The sequence below is a fragment of the Perognathus longimembris genome, chromosome 6 (assembly GCF_023159225.1).
Source record: "Perognathus longimembris pacificus isolate PPM17 chromosome 6, ASM2315922v1, whole genome shotgun sequence".
NCBI classification, from domain to species: Eukaryota; Metazoa; Chordata; class Mammalia; order Rodentia; family Heteromyidae; genus Perognathus; species Perognathus longimembris.
Genome location: NC_063166.1, coordinates 16,066,914 through 16,073,798, shown reverse-complemented (window position 1 = coordinate 16,073,798; position 6,885 = coordinate 16,066,914). Strand labels below are relative to the sequence as shown.

The 6,885-nt window shown below is 42.1% G+C and overlaps 2 non-coding genes across 2 annotated transcripts; one reads left to right on the top strand and one right to left on the bottom strand.

Moving 5' to 3' along the window:
• Positions 1-5,341: 5,341 nt before the first annotated feature.
• Positions 5,342-5,447, top strand: Trnal-caa. Its single transcript has 2 exons — positions 5,342-5,379; positions 5,402-5,447. It is a non-coding gene; the product is annotated as a tRNA-Leu (tRNA).
• A 286-nt stretch (positions 5,448-5,733) lies between these two features.
• Trnaq-cug lies at positions 5,734-5,805 on the bottom strand. Its single transcript has one exon. It is a non-coding gene; the product is annotated as a tRNA-Gln (tRNA).
• Positions 5,806-6,885: the final 1,080 nt, after the last annotated feature.

The following is a 6,885-nucleotide window of genomic DNA, read 5'->3' as shown; positions in this document are numbered from 1 at the left end:
ATGCTAGGCAAGCACTCTACCCTACCGCAAAGCCACATTCCTAGCCCCCTATTTAACTTCTTAATTAACCTTAAATCTCTTTCTGGAACTTCCCCTAAACTAAAACATGGAAAGGAGTGGTCTTTCCTCATTCCTTTCTTTTACAAAGGTCAAGCTGCTTTTGGCTCCTGTTTTTCTGCTTATGTTTGCCCTTCCTCAGGCCCACTACCTTGTCTAAGCCTGCTGTTTCTGGTGACTCAAGAAAGGGGGCTCCTCTCCACCTTTTGCTTTGTTCCCACAAAGAGAGGATTGAAAATCTTCTGGTGTCCCAGAGCCTAATAAATATGGTGCCCCACATCCAATAAACTTCCATCTCTTTGTGTTGATCCCCACTTGATGCAGTATTTGCTACTTTCCTTTAGGGTTATGTGTTGTGCTTGTACTCCATCAAGAGGGACTTCTGCTTCATTAGAGATGCCACTCTGGTTCTTTTCTCCATTGGGAAAAATCTGAGGAAGTAAGTAGACTGGACAACCCTGAACATTCGTCTTTCTCTAGCCACACTGAGTCTGAAATCCCAGGCCCAAATAGAGAACATTTCCAGTAAAATACAGAGTAGAATGAGAGTTGGACTAGGGCTTACCATAATCTAGTCTTAATTGGAAATGGGGTCAAAATTTGGAAGTTTGGAGAAATTAAAAGATGGTTTTACTGTATTTCGCTCCAAACAGGAGTGTTGTAAAACTGTAAGTATAGGGGATGCAGCTGGCTAGATATGGCTGCCCGTCATTGTTTTCTTATTTTAGGCATGCATGCATGCCTGAAATTTAGCTTTGTTTGGGAGAATTAGTGGTGTTACCATAGCCCTTCATAATCTCGGGAGGCAGATGGTAAGGAAGGGTAGAACAGATGAGTTGGATGGATAGGTAATAGGAAGGGAAGATTCATACTGGATAATCTTTAATAACTCCCTTCTTTCTGAAATGATTACTGTTCTTCTGTGGAAACCAAGTGAGCCCTCTTTTTGAATCCCTAGAAACAGCAGGCTTAGACAAAGTAGTGGGCCCGGGAAGGGGCAAACCTAAGCCGAATAACTGGAGCCCAAAGCAGCTTGATCTAGAACTGCTTGAGCTTGGTAAATGAAAGGAATGAGGAAGACTACTCAGTGTAGGGGAATTTCCAGGAGGAGAAAGACTTAAGGTTAATTAAGACCAGTCACACCCAGAACCAAGAATTGTATTGCTTTGATTGCTTTGTTTAAGGAGTTAACTGGAATTGTAAGCACTAACAGCAATTCTGCTTCTGTATGTCTGCCTGCTTGCTTTGTCCAACTTGCCAGACCACCTGTGTGTGGTGACTGTGAATCTTACCCCAAGACCACCTGCGAGTGGTACATGTGATATCTGCTTTTAAAAGCCCAGCCCGATTTGGCCCTGGTGCTCTTTATCACCATCTGGGTAGTGGCTAGCAGATGCTGTACACAGCTAAATAAAGACTCCTAGTCCAATTGACTGAGTGCTGGTGACTATTGTCCTGGGTTCGAGGCCCACCTGGGTATCTGGTATACAACACTCCATCCTGTAGGTTTAATGGAATTTGCTGTATCACTCAATTTGCCTGTTCATTTTAAATTTTTGATACTATACCCAGATCTAAACTACTACAACAACATAACAATTTAGAAGTGTTTTTTTGAAATGAATTAGCAGCCAAATGAACACAATCATTCTCCTTAGTTCTCTGTTTGTAGTCTTTTTCTGTAATCCACATACATACTAATTCCAGGGAGATAATCATCCTTAAAAACATATGATGATGCTGTTATTCTGTCATGTTTTGCTCACAAATCTGTAAATTTCTCTCTTGCCCCCAGGATATTGTATATACCATTTAATGTACAGGCCTGATAAAGTAAAATGCACTCTTTAATACCAACATGTTTTGTTTTGAAATAAATTCCGATTTGCCACCTTTACCCAACTCACTAGCCCTGTGTGAAACAGTGTCTTCTCTTTGTATTGGCCAAATATAGGGAACTCTTACATCTGAAAAACATATGCAAAATCCTGGAAGTTTTAGGCACTGAATAGGACTCCAGTTCCCAGAAAACAAAAATAAGAATTGACAAGCAGGACTACACCAAAATACACAAAGAGTGGGGAGAAAACCCTGAATAACAAAAGAACAAACAATCCAATTAGTAAATGTATAAGAAAACTAAGCAGTTCTCAGGTAAAACAATATAAATAGCTAATAGATACATTAAGAAATATTTTCCATCCTTTACTATAGAGAAGATTCAAGTCAATATTGCAAGATTCCATTGCACCCCAGTCAGAATGTCAAATATCAAGAAAAACAACAAATGGGGGCTGGGAATGTGGTTTAGCAGTAGAATGCTTACCTAGCATGCATGAAGCCTTGGGTTTGATTTCTTAGCACCACATATACAGGAAAAGCCAGAAGTGGAGCTGTAACTCAGTGGTTAAGTGCTAGCCTTGAGCAAAAAGAAGCTCAGGGACAGTGCTCAGGCTCTGAGTTCAAGCCCCAGGACTGGTAAAAAAAAAAAAAGAAAAACAACAAATGCTGGCACAGATGTGGAGTTGAGGGTAAGGAGGGCTGGAGGGGAAAGAACTCTCATACACTACTGGTGAGAATGTAAACTACTGCATCTGCTATGAAATCAGTATGGAGGTTCCTCAAATAACTTAGACCCTACCGCAATACCTTGCAATATTAACACCCTTGGGATTTATCTAAAGGAATGTAAACTACTACCTAAAAAAGGTAACTTGAAAATCCACGTTTATTGGGGGTAAAGTTTATAATAGCAAATTAGGGAATCAGTCAAGGTGCCCCAAAACAGATGAATGAATCATGAAATATTCCATAGTCACAAAGAAAAATGAAATGTTATTTTCAGGGAAGTGGGTGAAATTGGAAAACATCCTGATATATATTTTCACTTATATGAGGATGCTAGACCTAAAAGACATGCATATTTATAGACACGTCACATAAGTGCATATATATGTACATATACATGAAATGAAGTTGGACCTGAAAGATATACATGTTTATTGTCATGTACATGTGTGTATGTGTGTCTATGTATACATACACATGTACAATATAATTCTAATTGTGGGACTATGTAAGAGAATGAATGAGAAGGAAAGAGGGAAATGAAAGATGGAGGGTGAATAATTTTGAAATACAATGCAGCTATGTATGAAGATGACATAAAGAACCTCAGTGAAAGCTGTTCATCAATAGAGCATTGGGAGGGTGGGAGAAAAGAGTGAGAGATAGGGTTATTCTTAAGACCTATGCAAGTCTGAAATAGCATAGTGAGGTCCCCTGGTGCAATTAATATACCCTAAAAAAAAATGACTGAATGGACTGTGATGGGGAAAAGTGGGCACCAGTGGGAGGGAGGAGGACTAATAAAGAGGGTGAGTGAAGATGAAGATACTCAACGTGTGTAAATGGAGCAATGAAACCTATCAAAATTGTGTGTGTGTGTGTGTGTGTGTGTGAACCCATGTGTGTGTCTGTCTGCCAGTCCTGGGGCTTGAGCTCGGGGCCTGAGTGCTGAGCTTTTTTTGCTCAAGCTTAGCACTCTACCACTTGAGCCATAGTTCCACTTCTGACTTTTTGGTGGTTAATTGGAGATAAGAGTCTTCTGGACTTTCCTGCCTGGGCTGGCTTTGAACTGTGACCCTCAGATCTCAGCCTCCTGAGTAGCTAGGATTACAGGCATGAGCCATCAATGCCTAGTTTGAGATTGTTTTAAGTAGTGGTATAGGGGAGAGTGTTCTAGGAAAATAAGAGTCAGAGAAAGCACAAGGCTGCAAAACTTGAAGTAAAAACATGCCGGCAGATAGATGGAACAGAATAAAAAACTGAAAAACAGACCAAAACATCAGTAAGAATTTGGGATAAGATAGAGGAGAACTTGCAACTGATGCTGTACATTAAGGAAATGAGCTTCAAACAAGTGGCTCATAGAAGGGAGGAAACTCCTACCTCATTTTTTACACCAAAATATATTACCAATTGATGAAGGATTTAAATTCAAAGTATCAATCCAACACTGGGCTCAGAGGTTTGTGCCTATAATCCTAGGTACTTGGGAGGTGGGGATAGAAGAATCCCAATCAAAGATTCATTGAGGGCCCAAATATGAGACCCTGAAAAATGAACCAAAAAGGGCTCAAGTGATAAGCAAAGTCTTGATTTCATAGACCCAATACTACTGGCATTGTTGGCTCACAACCTGTAACCCTTGATATTTGGGAGGCAAATATTGTGAGCATTTCAGCTTGGGGCTAGCTATGCAAAAATTTGTGCGACCTCCCTCATCCGACAGAACTTGTTGAACTTATGCAGGTGGCAGTCTGTCATCCCAGCTACTGTGGGCAACATAAGTAGGAGGTTATATCCAGGATGACCTGGAGGAAAAACTGAGGTCCTGTCTCAAAAATGGCCAGAACAGGGCTGGAGATGTGACATAAAAACAACAGCAACAACAAATCCAAAACATACATCCATACATCCATAAGGGGAATAGTGGGGAGGAATAAAATTACCTAGAAATTCTTTCTAAATATGACTACAAAATCCAGAAGCCAGAAATGGGTCAATTAGATTATATAAAATTAAAAATAAAATAACTTCACTATGGAAAAATACCTTGACACAGTTGAATAATGAGGCAAACCTAAGGAAATACACACACACACACACACACACACACACACACACTGGTAAACAGGATACAGGGGCGAATTTCCTTGAAAGAAAATACTTTCACAGTAAAAGGAAAAAGTGAAAGAAAACAACATGAGGAAATGGTGGGAGGAAAGAACAAGTGGTCAGTAAACATGCAAATAGAAGCACTACTCTGCTAATTGTGTCAAATTGACAAGGATACAAACCCTTAAAAATACCCCATGGCTTGGTAAGAAGGTGGTAGCAGCTCAGGGAGGGAGCAGAGCACACGCTGTGTGCTTTCCGGTGTGGGAGGGAGAAGCTTCTCTCTTCCCTGGTCCCCGGTCGGGGAGTCTCACACTTGGGCTCTGGGGCCTCCAGGAAAGGGTTAAAGGAAGGAAGCAGCAGGAAACCATTGAATTCAAGCCTGGATTTGGAGGAGATCCGCCCCCCCCCCCCCCCGAATCTTGCAATTGCACCCTCGTTCCTGACTTGACAGAGAAAAAGAAAATGCTTTGCTCACTGGCTGAGATCAACACTTCCAACTCGTAATGAAACCCAGGCTACGAAGGTAGCCAGTCCAGGACTCCCGGCGAGCCGGCATGGTCGTCGCGGAGAATTGATTCATTGACGACCTCGCCGCCAACGTGTCAGGATGGCCGAGTGGTCTAAGGCGCCAGACTCAAGCGTAGCTTCCTCGTGGTGAGGATTCTGGTCTCCGAATGGAGGCGTGGGTTCGAATCCCACTTCTGACACAGCGTTTTTTCTCGTTTCCTCCTTCGTTTTCCTGATTCCTCCTACCTTTCTTTTTCGATCCTAACTAAAACGAATGAAATCTGTCCCGTTCATTTGTCATGGAGAATTTTTGGCCCTGTGCTTCGGCTCTGTCGTTAAAAGGCTCATTTATAGGATCAGAAGGCCGTCCACACACTCCGTGACTGCAGCCTGGCGGTACTGTGACTTTTTCTCATTGCTAAAACCCACCTAAAGTGTTAGATTGGAAAGAACTCGGGAGAGAAAAAAAAGGGGAGTGAATATGAAAGGTTCCACCGAGATTTGAACTCGGATCGCTGGATTCAGAGTCCAGAGTGCTAACCATTACACCATGGAACCTTCCTTAGAGGGAACACCGCACACTGTCCATCTCAGATTTCTTACCTTGTGCTTTTAAAAGTGAAATGTATGGTGCATAATGAAAGATGAAACACTTCTTTAAAGAGAGTTCTATCCCTGCCTCTTAACTGGCACAAAAACATTCTCACAGGAGTAATTTCCCCCAAATAGAAAACATCTCTGCTGAATGGCAGCGCAAATAGAAATGGCAAATGTAGAGGTGAGAAAGGAAGCAGTTAAGAGTCCTACTGTTTGCACCTGGCCTGCTTCCCAGATTTCTTTCCCTCCCTCACTGGGGCTGGGCAGCATCTGATCTGTTACAACCTGGAAGTTTTGATTTGCCTTCATTTCCATCTCTCAAAAGGGCAAACTGGATTTTGGTTCTAGAAAGGAGCCAACAAATATATAATGCCTCTTTTCTCCTGCTTCACTTATTCATTCTACTGTGTCTGCAGAAGTTTCTTGAGCAACCTGTGCACACCTTGGTTCTACAATCATGAGCTCCAATGTTTTATGCGAGGCAAGTACTCTACCAGTAGGCTATATTCCCAGCCCCAAGCTCGAACTTTTAAAAACCTGTCCTCCATTCTGAAATGTCACAAGTGTGAGTCGAATCCCAAGGTCTTGAGTTCAGCTGGAGCTCAGTCAGTGCTTGTGTGAACACAGACGTGGAAAGGGTGCATGGATGATGAGCAAGTGAATTCGTGAATAAACACGTGAGTGAATGCTCAAGGTAGCCCAGCTCTAGACTTTTTGGAGGGTTCCCTCTTGTCTTTACTCTTTGGACAAGATTAATTTTTCTTCATCTTTCTCCTTCTTCTTAGCCTCTCAGGTTCCAGCTCCCAGGTGGGCATTTCAGCTTTCAGATGCCTCTACTGTCTTGGGGTATTCAGGACCCAGCCAGTGGAAGACATGACTGGGGGGGGGGGGCTCCTGGGTGCTCCCTAGCCTGTGTATTTTCCCTTTTCTACACTTGGCAGATTGGGACTAAAATAAAAACCCTTATGGATTCCCAAACTGATTCTATTTATGAAATAAATAGCCACTCATTGTAACTAGTCAACCAGAAGCATTCATAGT